At 38.7% G+C, this 17,895-nt stretch overlaps 1 protein-coding gene across 2 annotated transcripts in view; it reads right to left on the bottom strand.

Moving 5' to 3' along the window:
* Positions 1-17,895, bottom strand: part of LOC135223782 (rap guanine nucleotide exchange factor 1-like) — a 297,008-nt gene that overhangs the window by 225,411 nt on the left and 53,702 nt on the right. The gene's annotated exons all lie outside the window — the stretch shown is intronic.

Here is a 17,895-nt window from a genome sequence, read left to right as displayed (position 1 = left end):
ATACAACATTATTCTTCATATTTTATCAAATGAGACTCTTGGCACATGATTCAACGTAAATAAATAAGGAAGGATAAATATTGATATAAAGGCTACTTAAACATTATAATGTCTGAGCCATTATTATTATTATTATTATTATTAAAAGAAAACTCATAATAACGAGTCAATAAAATGTGAAAGTAAATCCACAGTAATATGCCTATTTGATTTTTTTTCGTTTTTTTTTTAAATATACACTGAAGAGAGCTTTCGATGACCTACACTGTTGTCCTTGGCAACGAAAACCGTGCAAGTCATTAAAAACTTTCTGCTTGATATATATTATCAAACAAAATCAAAGAGGCATACTACTGTGGATTTACTTCCCCATTTTATTGACTCATGTGAATAAGAGTTTTCTTTGAACAATTAATAATAATAAATAAAAATAAAAAAATAATTAAAATAAAAAATATAACTTTAAATAATAAATAATAATAATTAATAATAATAAATAAAATAATAATAATAATAATAATATGTGTATGCTGGAAACAGACCTTCGTTCAAACATGTTTTATTAAAAATAATGGCAGAATTCACAGAATTGATTTTATATAAAAATTCTTTCAATATTCCTTATGATTAGTCTTTCTGGCATGTTGTTATCACAACAAAGCAGCTGTTTTGTGATACCAGCGTGCCAGAAAGACAAATCATAAGGAGAACTAAAGAATTTTGTTATAAATCAAATTCTGGGAATTCTGCCAATAATAATAAGATTACTATCTAAACAAAGGTGACAAATAAAAAAAAATCAAAATTAAATGTAAAACTGAAAAATGGAAAATTGAAAAATGAAAAACTAAAAAAAAATAAACATGAAAAATGAAAAAGGTAAAAATGAAGCACGAAAAAAAGCTACATCACAGGCCCCCCCCCCCAAATCCCGGCCATGAATAGAGGGGGCATTTGATCAGCTTAGCGGATAACAGGCACAAAGTCCTATGCATCAAGAGCATCGCTTTTTGCGCGGATCAATCCATCAATCCATCGGCGCCAATGGGCGTCACAATCGCATATATATATATCCAATAATTCGAAAGCCATTAAAGCCATTAATAGCTTACAGAGCGAACGTTATTCTATGCTTTGTCAATATGGACCTTCTAGTGCAACACTGGCTTGACTAGAAATGGAAATCAGAGACTGCAATATCAACCCAGTGCAATTAGCATAGCTGTCGAATTACTGTGCAATAAGTATGCTTTCTTACATAAGGCGTAAGTAGCGAGGTTACCCTATAATGCTCTCGAAATTTCGTTTTCTTTCACAAACAGCAGGAGACTGCCATTTGAATAAGAATATTATCAAAAGCCATTTTAATAAGAATACTATCAGTAGTCATTTTGATAAGACTATTATCAAAAAGCAATGTGGATTATAAAGCTCTAAGAAATTGTGGATCCTGAACCCTCATGGAGGCACGTCCATTATTTCATTTTTAAACAATTCTGCTAATATATACATATGGCAACTGATATAAACATGCACACGCGCGCGCGCACACACACACAGAGATATATATTATATATATATATATATATATATATATATATATATATATATATATATATATATATATATAAAGGTTTTTGCCACGAAAGAAAAAATGAAAAACGAGATAGCCAAAAACCTTTATTTATACATAGCATCACGTTTTATATACTTCGTGATCAAGTTATTCCATATATATATATATATATATATATATAATATGATATATATATATATATATATATATATATATATGTGTGTGTGTGTGTGTGTGTGTGTGTGTGTGTGTGTTTTTTTTAATGGGTCTTTTATATTTGAGAACGTATCCTGTTTTAACAGTAGAATTTATTTACACATATACTATATATATACTAACATATCTCAAGTGAATAAATACCAATACATCCATCACATATATATATATATATATATATATATATATATATATAAATATATATAAAGACAGGGAGCTGTATAATCTCAAGTAAATAAATACCAATACATCATCACAGTATAAAAATAAAAAATAAAATAAATATTACCATCGATAGACAAAACAAGCGAACTCCAGACCCCCAAAAAACGAAAACAAAACACTACCCGGGACAAACGTGCACAAAAACCAACAGGGCACCAGCAACGCAAAACTCATCAATCACGAACCGTTTCCATAAATTACACCGAGTCAATCATCACGTCTAATTAAGCCTCACGCTCTGCATAATTACATGTTTCTTTCCGAACAAGTACCAGGAAGATGGCGGCCGATAAATCACTCACAGAAGAAGAAGAAGAAGAAGAAGAAGAAGAAGAAGAAGAAGGTCGCGTAATCACTCTATGTTCGCTGTTACGTCAGGTTGAACTTGAGTGACGGCCTTGTGGGAAGTTCAGATTTTACAGGTAAAGTGAACTAAAAAAATAATAAATAAATAAATAAATAGAATTTTTAAAAATGCGCCAGAGTTTCTTCGGCGCAATCGATTTTTCTGTACAGCCGCTACAGGGAATAATAATCAAGGCCACCGAAAACAAATCTATCTGAGGCTAGAGGGCTGCAATTTGGTATGTTTGATAATTAGAGGGTGGATGATCAACATACGAATTTACAGCCATGTAGGCTCAGTAGTTTTTAACATTTGAGGGCGGACAGAAAACATGGTCTAAAAAGACCGGACAGAAAAAGTGAGACAGAAAAGTGCGCAGAAAAAAGTGAAGAACAATGAAAAAAAAGTGAAGGACAGAGAAAAAGGAGGACAGAAAAAAGTGGAGGACAGAAAAAAGTGCGGACAGAAAAAGTAAGGACAGAAAAAAGTAAGGACGGACAAACAAAGCGGGCACAACAGTTTTCTTTTACAGAAAACTAGAATTTAAAATAATTCACAATACCGTCAGTATCTAATGACGCAACAAAACCCTCTTGTGATAGAAACACTTTTAATTTTTTACTTTTCCATCACACTACAAGTAAACGTTCGTTGCTTCCAAAACAAAAGCAATTTCGAGTACCGTTCGTATACAGTTTTTTAAGTGTTACGAACACAACGTCCTCACGGCGAGAGATTAACCCAGAGGGTTACGCTTCTTTCATAGACGAACAACTATGATAATAATAAGACTGCTACGACCCAATCCGTCTAGAGATAATTCTCTCTCTCTCTCTCTCTCTCTCTCTCTCTCTCTCTCTTCTCTCTCTCTCTTTCGTACTTATGTACACGGTCACATGCACAAAAACAAAAAATACAAAAATAATAACCTATAGTATCTAATTCGAGCTTAATATAAAGCATACTTTGATACTGGCAATGCAAATTCTTGCAATTTTTATCTAATATACATACACACACACACACACACACACACACACACATATATATATAATATATATTATATTATTTATAGCCTAAAGGATTTAAATATATAGATAATTAATAAATATATCATAAATAAATAAAAGGAATAAATATATATAATATATATAAATATGTGTATGGCATTATACGCAAAGGCCCAAATGATTTGGAAAAACCAAATAGTCATACTGAAGATTCCCTAAACGTTGCCAAGGAACAAAAAAACAAGATAAATAAATAAAAACTAAATAAATAAAAGGGAAAAAAGATATACAACATATCCAAGATTTAACCAAAACTTGCCAAGCCTATTAACGATAACAGAGATAATCACCTAATAATAAGATACTAGATTCCTAGATCGCTTCATTATCTTTAAGAACGTTGGATGATTGACGTCAAAGCACGATTAATCTCTTAATATTGACCCCAGCCTTTACACCGGTTCCTAATCCGTCCCTTGAAACAGGGATTGCGTTTTCGCACCCATAACAAACGCAACTTGGCCCCACCCCACCCCTACGCCCAACCGCCCCCCCCCCCCCCCCCACTCCATCCCCAAGAGGAGCAGATGTTCCTTGGCTTAAACGCTGATGAAGGCAGGGGAGGAGAAGATAAGGGGGAGAGGGTAAGGGAGGGGTGAGAAGAGAGGGGAAGCCCTCCACAGCTCCGGGAATCACTTCCATATGCAGAATATCACGACTGACTGACTGACTGTGCCTGCAATGTCCGTGATTAGTTAGGATCAGGAGTGATTACATCTTCGCTATAATAAAAAGCATTTGCAATCACAGTCACAGATACTGCATGCATCTCTCTCTCTCTCTCTCTCTCTCTCGGTGTGTAAAAGAGTGCATGGTGGGGCGATTTCTTACTAGTCAATTTCGACGCCTAAGAAAGTAATAAAAATAAATAAATAAACAAATATATGTACAAATAAATAAATATATAAAAATCATTATTACTATTATTAAAATAAATAAACAAATATATGTAAAAATAAATTAATAAATAAATTATTATTATTCTTATTATTTTTATATTATTACTATTTTATATTACTATAAATTATTAGTTTATTCAGATCTTTGAGCCTAGTAAAGGATCTTCTCGGGCTGGTTAAATAAATAAATAAGTAAATAAATAAATAAAAGCTCTGATTCACGACAGAACGAAAACCAAGACCCTTTTGAAGAAAAGGCGTAACCTTGCGTGCGTGGTTGCGAATAATTTACCTATTATACTTTATAGTTTTTTTTTCACAGTGTTTCAGACCCCAACCTCATATCCCAGTATAGCCCAGGATGAGAGAGAGAGAGAGAGAGAGAGAGAGAGAGAGAGAGAGAGAGAGAGAGCAGGTGGGCAGAATAGAGGGACCAATATTGTAAAACCGTGAATTTTAACCCGCAATGAGAAATATAAATTATGGCACAGCAAAACCATCTGAGGCTTCAAAATTCCTCCATAAAAACATCTTGCAAAGAACGACACGACTGGAAAACTGGCCATTAATGCAATTTAATTATCAATGATACGAGTACCTTAAGACTGTAACTGGAAGCTTCTTTGAGTTCTTCAGAGTTTTTCCCCGGGCAACGCCGAGTTGGTCAGCTAGTTGATGACGATTATGCCAGTGAAAAAGACTGGAAAGTAACCCTTTGAGTACTAGGGACGGCAACAAGTTGAATAAGCATCTGATGACCGTTTATGAATGAATTAGAGATGTAGCACAAAGGGACACAGTAAAACTTAAGACCTTCATTTTGATGTGGAGCACGGCTGCAGTCGATGCAGTGCTAGCATTATAAAACAGCTTGAGCCTAAGTCATTAGTGGGGAATAGAATGGTTTTCCTTACGACTTGTGACCTTAGAGAAGTGGTGTATTGTTGTCTGAGGGCGAGTGACTGTAGTAGACTTATTAGTAACACTACAGATTGGTAGGTAAAGAGGAGAGAATGGAGGACGATGTGTTTTCAGAAAGGTAGAAGTAGTTTCGAAGTTCTAAAAAGAGGGAAGAAATACCAAGGAGGTGCTAGCTGATGGAGCTTGGACGGTAGAAGTTTTGGAAAGGAAGGGTCCCAAGATTCAGGAAGGAACCAGTTGTGTGTGTGTGTGTGTGTGTGTGTGTGTGTGTATCCGGTGCTAAAGATTCTCCTGTGTAGGTATATGAAAAGGTTGCACTTTTGGAAGTTTCATGCAGAGAACTTCATTTCTGATATTGCTGATTCATTTTTCTCTAAGAACATCCCCTATTCGTGAATCTTATGTGCATACAAGATTAAAAAGATAAGACCTTATTTTCATACAACCAAACAAACAAAACCACTAAACTGAGGGGAAAATACAGAAAGGGAAGCAAGAGAGAAAAACACGCTTTTGATTCTAATGCACACTTATATGCAACTAATCTCAGCCAATTGGTCGGATCTCTCCTCTTTCAATGGACTTACATGTATCTTTCATCCTTTCCCATCAAATGGCGAATACATTTTTCTTCTCTTCCCATCAAAAAGGTGAAAGTATATTTTTTCTTCGCTGGATAACTTTTTCAACTTTCGTAGCTATGAGGGGCAATCCAGTTTGAACTTTTCAAAGACATCAAAACTTCACTCGTGGGGGAATTGACAGTTGATAAAAAAAAAGGGGGGAATGAGTCAAGTATATATACCTCTCTCTCTCTCTCTCTCTCTCTCTCTCTCTCTCTCTCTCTCTCTCTCTCTCTCATACTAAAACCCAAATATAGTTAGATACAGAATTCACTACACCCTGGGAATACTTACAACCAAAACGGATCCCGGCTGTGACGGACGTTACTTATCAATTACGTAATTCCTTTCGGTTGTAAGTTATTCCTTTAAATTTTATTCTTTAGGTATAGCGACCTCGATATTAAAATATAATTTTGGCTTAATATTTTTTTCAATATATAGTCACGGGTATAACTATATATATATATATATACATATATATATATATATATATATATATATATATATATATATATATACATAGTTAAAGTGACACAAACTAACGAAAGCAATGACAGTCAGAGGGTGGAAGGAACCAGTACGCATGCCCATTTGGTATCAGAAATACCCTATTCTCGCCCCTCCTTACATCCCACCACTCTCTCATCTCTCTCTCTACCCAGATGTTACACAAATCACCCGTAAATGGCAAGACGAAGAAAACGAAGAAGAACAATGAAATAACGAAAATAAAGACTATTACTAACAAACTGAAATCATAAACACATACATACTATATATATATATATATATATATATATAATATATATATATATATATATATATATATATATATATATATATTAATATATATATATATAAACACATGAAAAATATTATGACAAATATAACTTAATATCGAATTCAATATTCCTTCGGAATAGCTTTCACCCAAAGAGAATTATATGCAAATCCGATAAGAGTATTCGAACAGAAAAAGGATTACGTTTATGCAAGAGACAGCCACAGAATCTGAGTGTACGTATGTATATATATGATTATAACCACACTAACACGTGCTGTATGTCCTACTTATCCACAAGGGAAAAAACCAGGGGAGTCAATCCTAATTCGTTTCGTCTTTTTAAAACCAGGAGTATATCCTCATTCGTTTCCGACTTTCTAAATACTAAACCGATCAGGATATAAACCCAGTGTTTCATTTTCCCTCTGGTTGAATGTGGTATTTAAGTATGTATGTATCCATGTATGTATGCTTGTTTGTATGTACAACAGGGGGAGTAAATCCTAAATCGTTTCGACTTTCTAAATACTAAGCCGATCAGGATATAAACCTAGTGTTTCATTTTGCCTGTGGGTGCCTGTGGGTAAGTGTGGTATGTATGTATGTATGTATGTATGTATGTATGTATGCATGACCTCTCTTTCCTCTGCCCTGGGGGCATCCGGAAACGTTCCTAAGGAGTTCAGGCATCCCTCAAGGGGAGAGCATCTGATCATACCTTTCGGCACCTGCCATATGGCATCAACGAGAAAATGTCTGACAGCGACCCAACCCGAAAGACCCCTCCTCTCTCTCTCTCTCTCTCTCTCTCTCTCTCTCTCTCCAAGAAAGAGGGTGAAGGCAAGTTCCCGGAGTAATTATCTTTTCAGGCAAAGGCCTATATATAGGCCTGGCTGCTGAGGCCTAAAATAACATACACCACAAAAAAGGGGGGGCAGGGAGAATGGGAGGCCTATCTGTAAAAGAAGCCACAGGCCCAGTAATGGAAAAATACAACCTTAGAAAAACTGGGGGACACCAAAGCTAATAGAGACTTCAGAAGCCGGGCAATGGATGCCACTAAAATAATAAGATTTCTATAACCTTAGAAAAACTGGGAGACACCGAAGCAGATAGAGACTTCGGAAGTTGGGCAGTGGATGCCAATAAAATACTATGATTTTTACTACTAGGCTTCAGCAGTCTCTACCTACTTCTGTTTCTCCTGTCTTCTGTAACCTTCCTTCCTTCTTTTTCCTTGTCTTCTTTGGGCCTGGGGTATTAAACGGGCATTAATTTGCCGACCCAGTCATGTTCCCCTTAGTAAAAAAAATGTGGTAATTAAGGAAAGTACTTATGTTCCCTTATTTAAAAATATGGCATTCAAGGAAAGTACAGTAAGCGTTTCTCAATGCTACAATCCATTCTCTATGACACTGTGTCTGAAGCTATTGCGGCAAGGTCGAGCACAGAGAGAGAGAGAGAGAGAGAGAGAGAGAGAGAGGGGGGTTCCCAAAATTCTGCATTCTTGTATTGCAAATGAAACTGACAAGTATGGTAATATATACTATTGATATCTCTCTCTCTCTCTCTCTCTCTCTCTCTCTGGCCTAATAGTGCAAGTGAAAGGACGAACGAAAGGGGGGGGGGGGGGGGGGGGGGGGCAATCCCTGCAAATCCTGAAATCTAGGATGTCTCTCGCTGACCTCAGCATTTAATGACGTTCCTAGCAATTGGACGATTGATGTGAGTCGCATCATCTATCTAGGGTGGAAAGAGTGAAGAAGACGATAAATCAATTACTTAGTTAAAATATAATGTATACTATGACAACTGGAGGGTTTCGACGAGGTAACACCTCTCTCTCTCTCTCGCTCTCTCTCTCTCTCTCTCTCTCCAAATTTAAGCCACGAACCTACCAGCAAACATGCCCTTTAAACCAACGATTTCTTTACTCGTCCTTCTTGTGTGTGTGTTACGTAAACATTTAAAAGGAAATGCTAAGAAGGACTTGTAAGAAGGACCTTTGTCCACTTGGTCGGTGACAAAGCTGTAGGTACCTCTTGTCTCTTGAAGGCTGGGAAGCCGAGGTCCTCTTGCCTCTTGCCGGCTGGGAAGACGAGGTCCTCTTGCCTCTTGAAGGGCTGGGAAGCCGAGGTTAGACACACCTTGGTAGTTGCAACGCCAGATACTTTGCAATCAGTCAAGGCTGGGAGAAAAATATGTATCTAGTAAAGCCAAAAGGCGTGGACCTTAAGCACAGTGTCTGTAAGGGACAGCCATGGGTAAAAGGAAGACGTAAGATATGGAAATTATTATTATTATCATTTCAATCTGTCATTCTATTCTACTGGGCGGTTTTCATAGCGTGGGGTTCCGGGTTGCCTCCTGCCTCCTTAGGAGTCCATCACTTTTCTCACTATGTGCGCTGTTTCTAGGAGCACACTCTTCTGCATGAGTCCTGGAGCTACTTCGGCATTTAGTTTTTCCAGGTTCCTTTTCAGGGATCTTGGGATCGTGCCTCTTAGTGTCCCTACGATTACGGGTACAATTTCCACTGGCATATCCCATATCCTTCTTATTTTTACTATTTTCAGGTCCTGATACATATTAGTCTTTTCACTTTATTATTATTATTATTATTATTATTATTATTATTATATTATTATTATAAAAATTAACGTCCACCAGAATCTGCGCATGCGCGTTATCGCGCACTGGTCATAAATACATAAAATATCCCAGTCATAAATATTAAGACCGTTCTTATCACAGGAAGTATCAAAGAATGAGCTCAAGGTTTCTCAGAATAAAAAATAAACAATATTTTCCTTCATATCGACCTTCAGTGTATATACATGTAAAGACAGAAGTATAAATAACAAACAAGAAATAAAAACATGGGATCTCTGTCTTCTACAACTGAAAAATGGAGATTATCATATCGTACACTATTCTCTCTCTCTCTCTCTCTCTCTCTCTCTCTCTCTTAGCACACGAGGTCTCCTCGGATGGCCTAATAAGTTTTTGAGACATCCTAATCCATGTCACTCTCCGGAATTCTCTCTTCTCGCCTGCCTGAGACGAGTTGAAAAGTGCATATCTTCTAACGCTCTGTTACGTAACACTCGGATGAAGGCTTCAAAAGTAGTAGGTGTCTTCAGCCTAATCTGATTTTACGTAAGGTGCTCTCCGACACCCCCCCCCCCCCCCCCCCCCCCCCCAATACCCCCCTCCTGTGGCAATACCGTCTTCTATTAAGAGAGAGCCTCCCCATCTAAAACAAACTCCAGCGAACGCTGGCTGCTCTGATTTTCCGTTTCGAAACGGTTCTCATCCTTTCTGTAGGTGTTTGTATGGAGGTGAGAGTGTGTGAGTTCTCTTGTTGGCATTACGTCATGTACAAACACTACGGTGAGCGTGGACGAAGCAAACAGTACAAACGCTATCTCTCTCTCTCTCTCTCTCTCTCTCTCTCTCTCTCTCTAAGTATATAACGCATGTATGTATGTTATATTATATATGTTACAATATATAATGGTATAAGCCACGAAGGAAAGTGGCTTATACCTTTATTTATGCATTTATCACGTTCCAAACTTTCGTGATTCAGTAATACGTTACAATATATGCATGTATACATGTTAATTTTATAATATATATATATATATATATATATATATATATATATATATAGTATGTATACATGTTACGTAACGTTTCACGCTATTTGATGCCCGTGACATAAAACATACGTATATACACAAACGTAACAAGTATACATACATACCCCATAAACCATATATATATATATATTATATATATATATATATATATATATCATATAATATATATATATATATATATATGAACTACAAAAAAGAAAGAAAAAGATAAAAAATCCACTGCATAATTTAACCAAAATAAAGAAACTTATTCCTATGTTACGTAGTTATTTATTCACAGAGTCAATATATTTCATAATGATAAAAACGCTGAAAACAGCTTTCATGACAAAACCTTATTACGGCAAGACGTAAAATTCTGTTTACACAACTCAATTGTAAAGCAAACGCAAGCTACATATGAATAAAATAAAAACAAAACAGCTGCTGTTGTTCTATGTAGTTGTTGGAGCTGTTGTTGTTGTATAGGGTTAAGCTGGCCTGATGCCAGCACGAGCTCTTCCTGCTTCAAGCCCCGGACAAAAAAAAAACATAATAAACAAACAAAAGGAGAGGCCTAAGGCCTAAATCGATCGCGAGGCGTGAAATGAATCGCGTAATGAGCCCACAACCCAAAGGAAGCACTATAACAATGAGCTACAAAACAGCGTAGGCCTATGACGACGAAGGCCACTGAGAAGACAAAGGGTCAAATACGACCAAACGCCCTCTTCACAAACACAAACCAGCACACAAAGTTTAGGCGTCGTGACCTGGACAATGACGAATACAGCGTGACACGTCACAGATACGCTTTTACAAGCAAGTCCCACTCTCAAGTCTCAGTTCACGTCCAAGTGTAAGTAGTACTAGGCCCAGTCCCAGACAGAATCCAAGACCAAGTCCTAGTCCTAGTTCTAGTCTAAGTCCCAGGGCCAGTCCAAGACTAAGTTTAAGGCCCAGTCCCAGAGCCAGACCTAGTTTTAAACTTTGAAGTCCCAGTTCATGTCCCAGTCCAATTCCTAGTCCTAGTCCTAGTCCAAAGTCCAATTCCCAGCTCCCGCCCCAGTCCAAGTCTCTCTTAACGGACGAGAACAACGCCAAAGAAAATACAAATGAAAGCCCCCCCCCCCCCCCCCCCCCCTCTCTCTCTCTCTCTCTCTCTCTCTCTCTCTCTCTCTCTCTCTCTCTCCTCTATTTACACAGTCCATTCTTCTTTCTTTCTTTCAGTCTGGAGAATAAAACAGAAAAGAAAAAACATAATTTCCTCTATTTGAAAAAAAAGAGAAAAACCTACGTCGGAGGAAGAATACTGACGAGGGGGTTCTGAGAGTCCCACGGCATTGTCTCCACACTATAGTACTTGAGCTCTAAGGCACGACGAGAGAGAGAGAGAGAGAGAGAGAGAGAGAGAGAGAGAGAGAGAGAGAGAGCCTTGATGATAATAATAAGTAAAAACACCGGAGACGAGAATAATAAAACCGGGAATGAAACGAGAAAGGAGGTTAGGGGAGGGTATAGGTCTAGGTCTACCCCTTAGATTCCTTCCCCCTTCCCCACGTCTCCGCGGACAGACAAGGGAAGGGGGAGACGTGATGTGGGGGTATTACAAAGTAAGATACGTACGTGTGGGAGGGGGGAGGTAAGCAGGCGTTAGGTTGGCTCAAGGCTGTTATAGTTGTCTGGGTTGAGACACCACGGAGGTATGGCTTACAAAAGCAGAGAGAGAGAGAGAGAGAGAGAGAGAGAGAGAGAATCTCAGGTCATAGGTCAGCACGTGGTGTCAGCAGTTGGGACGGCGGGCGCCGGGCGGAGGTGGGCTGAATATACAAAACGGAAACGGAGATTTCGTCAAGAAAAACACCCGAGGCCGAAGGAGGTGGGAGTGAAAGTGGCGCGGTGGTGAGTTGTATACTATTATAAATACAGGGTGTCCATAAAGTCCCAGTAGCATTACAAGTATTTATTTTTTGTAATGATGGACACCCTGTAGAATAGAATTTTCGTCCAGATGTGTATTTTATTCTTCCTCCTCCAAGTACTAGGCCTACCTACTTACGTAGGCTGGCTGGATCAAGGTTGACACGGCTTTTGTAGAGCAGTCTACATTGGTCTATATAGCTACATCTTTCCTTTTCGGGAAGAGTAAGGGGGTGATCAAGATATTGCTACAACATACGCACACACACACTATATATATATATATAATATATATATATAATATATATATATATATACATATGTTTTGTATATATACCGTATGTACTATATCTAAATATATATTATATATATATATGCTATATATATATATATATATATATATATACGAAGAGAGAGAGAGAGAGAGAGAGAGAGAGAATCATTATCGCTCTGGGATACGTCAGCGTGAGATAACAAACCCACGGCCTGTTTCCATAATGTCCACCCAACCTAATGAAAGAAGGACTGTAGGGGGGGGGTCCAGGGATGTGGGTGGGTGGATGGGATGGGGGGGATGGAGGGGGGGGGTGGGGGTAGGGGATAGGAGCGAAAGATAATAAGACTTCGCACCTTCACGCTAATCCCGGGTTGAGTTACATCGCACATGGACAGGAGGTCTCCAAGACGCTGGTCTGAAATTACTTCTACTCGTATATTTATACCCATCTACAAGTGTGGACGCGCGCACACGCACACACACACATATATAAAAATTTAAAAATAAGAGAGAGATAGAGAGAGTTCATTAACATAAGACTGTCTATAAGGACATTCCTCACACACGACGCAGCCATGATTACCCTGTGTTTAGACGACCCGAATATGACTTATGTCCTACATTGACCAAAAGCACATAATTAATATTTATCCATACGGCAATCTTGTCAATGTAATAATAATAATAATAATAATAATAATAATAATAATAATAATAATATTGACCAAAAGCATATTATTTAAGCACAAGTCAACCTTGTCAATATAATAATAATAATAATAATAATAATAATAATAATAATAATAATAATAATAATAATAATGACAAAAGCATATAGTTATTAATAAAACAACAATAATAAATAATAATAATAGAATAAAAAAACCTACCACATTTCCTCCACGTGACATTTCAAAATGTCAAAACAAACCCCACGCGTCCATAAAAACAGATTAAATCATTTTATATCCTCAACAACAACAACAAGAGGGATCCCACCACAACCCGCGCAACAATCTCCTGACACACTTACCCATACTCAGAGGGAATCAATCCCACGTGCGTGCCATATTCATAAATAATAAACAAGAAATAAAAATAATGTCATGCCACAAACTATAGTTCTGGATTGGCATGCAATAAATGAGGCGAGAAATGAGGCAGGGGGGTAGGGGGTGTTGATTGTTGGGGAGGGGGTTGCTGGTTGGTGGGGAGGAGGTTGTTGGTTGATGGATGGGAGGAGGGTGGGGAAGGGGAGGGGGAGAGGGGACAGGTATTGCTACAGTAGTAGAAGGGGAGGAAGGAAGGAAAAGGAGACGTGGGGAGGGGGAAAGGTCACAGAGGAGGGTTGTAGACCAAGGCACCTGGGGGAGGCGGTAAGGGGTTATTGCAGAAACGGGAAGGGGGAGGAGGGGGAGTGGAGGAGGAGGAGGAGGGGAGGGATTGAGAACCAGGGTGGGAACAGGAGGGGGGACGTAATTAACAACACCCTTTAAAGCAGGTGTCACGTGCAAGAGACGTCGCACCCACCGGTGCATCTGAGAAGCAGAGCAGCAGGCAGACTCCTTTAGCAAAACTCCCCGCAAGCAAGGTGCACTGTAGGCATTACTAAAAGGTTCTTTGCAGCATTCCCTTCCTCAGGCCCCTAGCTGCAACCTCATTCATTCCTTTTATTGTACCTCCTTTCATACTGTCTTTCTTCCATCTTGCTAGGCCTATCCAATCTCTCCTGTTAGACCTTTCAGACCTACCTACTCTCAATTTCCTGTCCAAAGCTGAATGACCTCATAGATCTCAGTGCTTGACCCAAACTCTGTAGTCCAATCGCTTCTATTATTCAGCAGAAATTACATTAACACAAAATCAACTCAAGGTATTTCGAAAGTCCCATTAAAACGTAGCGCTGGATTGAAAATCAGGTCACGTAAGGCGGTTTCTTCTCGATAGCCATTTCGCATTCTCTGCTCTCTTCTCTACTTCTCAATTACAATAAAAAAAAAAAGTTTTTAAACTGAGACCGCCAATTCCTCCTCCCCCTCTTCGTCTTCTTCTTGAAAAAAAAATGAAAATAAAAAACTATGAACGCCAATTATTTCTCCTCGTCCATTTCTTCTTCTTCTTCTTCTTCTATACCTCAATCTTGAAAGAAAATAAAAATAAAAAGAAAACTAAGAACACCAATTCTTTCTCTTCCTCTTCTTCTTCTGAATTCCATACGAAAACACCTGCCTCTTCCGATGACGAAGCGTCGCGCATATCAAACCTCTGACGAGAACGTTAACCATGGCGACATTTTATTGGCAAGACTTCGTCATCAGCAAGGCATACCCAGCCATTGCGATGCAACGGCACATTCTGGCATCTACTGCACACCTGTAAATGTGCCGAATTAATGCTGGCCCGTCCATTAACGGTTCCCCGTCCTGTTTCGACTTATTTGGGGGAAGTGTCGCCTGTAACTTTCGAATTGACGAGCAGCCTAACATCAAATCATTTTCAACGTCTGGGTCGGACACTATAGGTCTTACAGACTTAAGACTCGACAACCGTCTGGGTCAGACACAGTAGGCCTTATACCGCGTCCACACGGGTGAACTCTGTCTTCAGACTATGTCTTTACCATACAAAGTATGCAAACTCTGACCGAAACTTCGTCCAAACGACGGAGCTACAGGCAGCGTGTGGTGGTAGTGTAATACGGTACGATAACAATGGTCGGAGTATTCCGTAAAAAGAGGATAGCGCTCTACACCATAATAATGGTTTCTGAGGTTGTCTATTTTTTTTTTATTTCTTTCTTTTTCACATCACTTGTCAAACCTTGTAAGCTTTTACTGGTAATCTTATCGGTTATCTCTTTGAGGGCTGCAACGTTGGTTTCTATTCTTATAAGAAACACTTCTTACTTTCCACAAACATTCATGTTCGCGTGGACTGTGGAGTGGACACGGCACGAGGCTTTATTTTGTAACTTCAGAGGCTCTACGCCAGACACTGTAGGTCTTAGATTTGACTATCTAGGCCAGACAATGGAAGTCTTAGAATATTACCGTCTAGGCCAGACAATGGAAGTCTTAGAATATTACCGCCTAGGCCAGACAATGGACGTCTTAGAAATATTACCGTCTACGCCAGACAATGGAAGTCTTAGACTATTACCGTCTACGCCCAGACAATGGACGTCTTAGAATATTACCGTCTACGCCAGACAATGGAAGTCTTAGACTATTACCGTCTAGGCCAGACAATGGAAGTCTTAGAATATTACCCGTCTAGCCAGACAATGGAAGCCTTAGACTATTACCGTCTAGGCCAGACAATGGAAGCTTAGAATATTACCGTCTACGCCAGACAATGGAAGTCTTAGACTATTACCGTCTAGGCCAGAAAATGGAAGTCTTAGACTATTACCGTCTAGGCCAGACAATGGAAGACTTAGACTATTACCGTCTAGGCCAGACAATGGAAGTCTTAGAATATTACCGTCTAGGCCAGGTACTGGAAGTTTTAGACTATTACCGTCTAGGTCCAGACACTGTAGTCTTAGAATATTAGTCTATGTCCAACACTGTAAGTCTTAGACTATTACCGTCCAGTAAGACACAGTAGGTTATAGAAATATTACCGTCTAGGTCAGGCACTGTAGGCCTTTGACTATTGATTGATTGATTGATTATGGAATTTAGGGCATAGCCCAAGCGCTGGGACCTGCAAAGGTCATTCAGCGCTGCAGTATTATATGATTAAATGAAATGAATCAGATGAATGAATACATGAATCAAATAAAACCTCCCACACAAATGACCACTAACACTGCAATTGAAAAAAAACGAACGACACACAACAACCAGGACCAAGACTATCTCACATCACATATCAACCAAACCAAAAACCATTTCACTCTCACTCAAAACCACTCACACTGCAACCAAAGAAATCCCACAGCCGAAGTCACACAAACACACACACAAAAACGGACATGCATACATCCATTCAACACCATTTAACCTTTATTAAAAACAGCAAACAAAATTTTTAATAATAATCAGGTACTTAAAATGATGACTATGAACAAAAAGTAAAAAATAAAATCAACATAAAATATTCGACTATTACCGTCTAGGTAAGACACAGTAGGTTATAGAATATTACCGTCTAGGTCAGGCACTGTAGGCCTTAGACTATTTTGTGATCGCCTAGGACAGACACATATATATCAGAAGCTTAGACTCTATCACCGTCCCGGTCAGTCACTATAGACTTAGACTCAGACATTATAGGTCCTAAGAGTTGATTAACGTCCAGGTCTTGAGACTGTGTATCTTTTAAAGCCTTCCATTAAGATTTATCGGAAAACGAGTCTTCCTCTTCCAGCTCACCAGACTCTGCGTCGTATCTCTAAATCTCCTTTACGCACATCTGAAAGAGAGAGAGAGAGAGAGAGAGAGAGAGAGAGAGAGAGAGAGAGAGAGAGAGAGAGCTCCTTCAACCGCACTTCCGCAGAGGGCTAGTAACAATTCCTCCAAGTGACTCTGGTTGCCAATTACTCATTATCTAGGGACGTGAGGTGGACGTGATCCAGCTCCGATCAAGATGATCACCTACGTACTACTGATCACGTCGTCGCACATCCCACATCCTTCAATTACCGAAAATGATAACCGCAAAATATTTCTGAATGAATTACTAGGTCAATCTAGTAATGGTACTCATATCTATCTAGAGTTATTGTAGAACCGATGAAGTAAATCGATAACCGCTTTTAAAGCTGAAATCCAAGTCGAATTTCTTTCAGAATGGCGACGTTATAACTAGAATAATATAATCATAATAAAAAGCAAATTGGAAAAGTCAAAGGGAGTGCCCCCACAACTCTCCAACAAATATAAATAAAATAAATAAATAAATAAATGAAAGCAATACATTCACTGGCTTTTGCTGAAGTGATGTTCAAGCTTTTTAATTTGCGCATGCGCTTTGGAACTCTCGTCCCACCATCGTGGTCCTATTATACTTGAAATCTCGAAGTTGTATCCACAAATTATCAAAAATACTATAGTTCGAATACCTAAGATGAACAACAATAATAACAAGCGTGTCTGAATGTCGCAAACATCCGCCAAGGCTCGTTGTTCAAAAGTAAGCAATTCAAGAAGGGTGTAAAAAAAATCACAATTAATTCCACGTCTCCTCTTAGTCTAAACAATGTCCGCTGGTATAGTGGTTAGTGTCCTGTTGCAACTCAGATGCGGCAGGTTCGCGTCTCCCCCCGTGGCGACGAGCAATCACTGGCTCTGTATCAAGATCAGTTACTGCTGCAGTGTGGGATCTTCAGTGGTGGGAGGTTGAAACCAACATTCTTTGAAAGCTGGAATTTCAAGTCCATTGCCC

The sequence above is a fragment of the Macrobrachium nipponense genome, chromosome 10 (genome assembly GCF_015104395.2).
Source record: "Macrobrachium nipponense isolate FS-2020 chromosome 10, ASM1510439v2, whole genome shotgun sequence".
Classification (NCBI taxonomy): Eukaryota; Metazoa; Arthropoda; class Malacostraca; order Decapoda; family Palaemonidae; genus Macrobrachium; species Macrobrachium nipponense.
The sequence above is the reverse complement of the archived record's forward strand: the minus strand, read 5'-3'. Positions and strand labels throughout refer to the sequence as shown.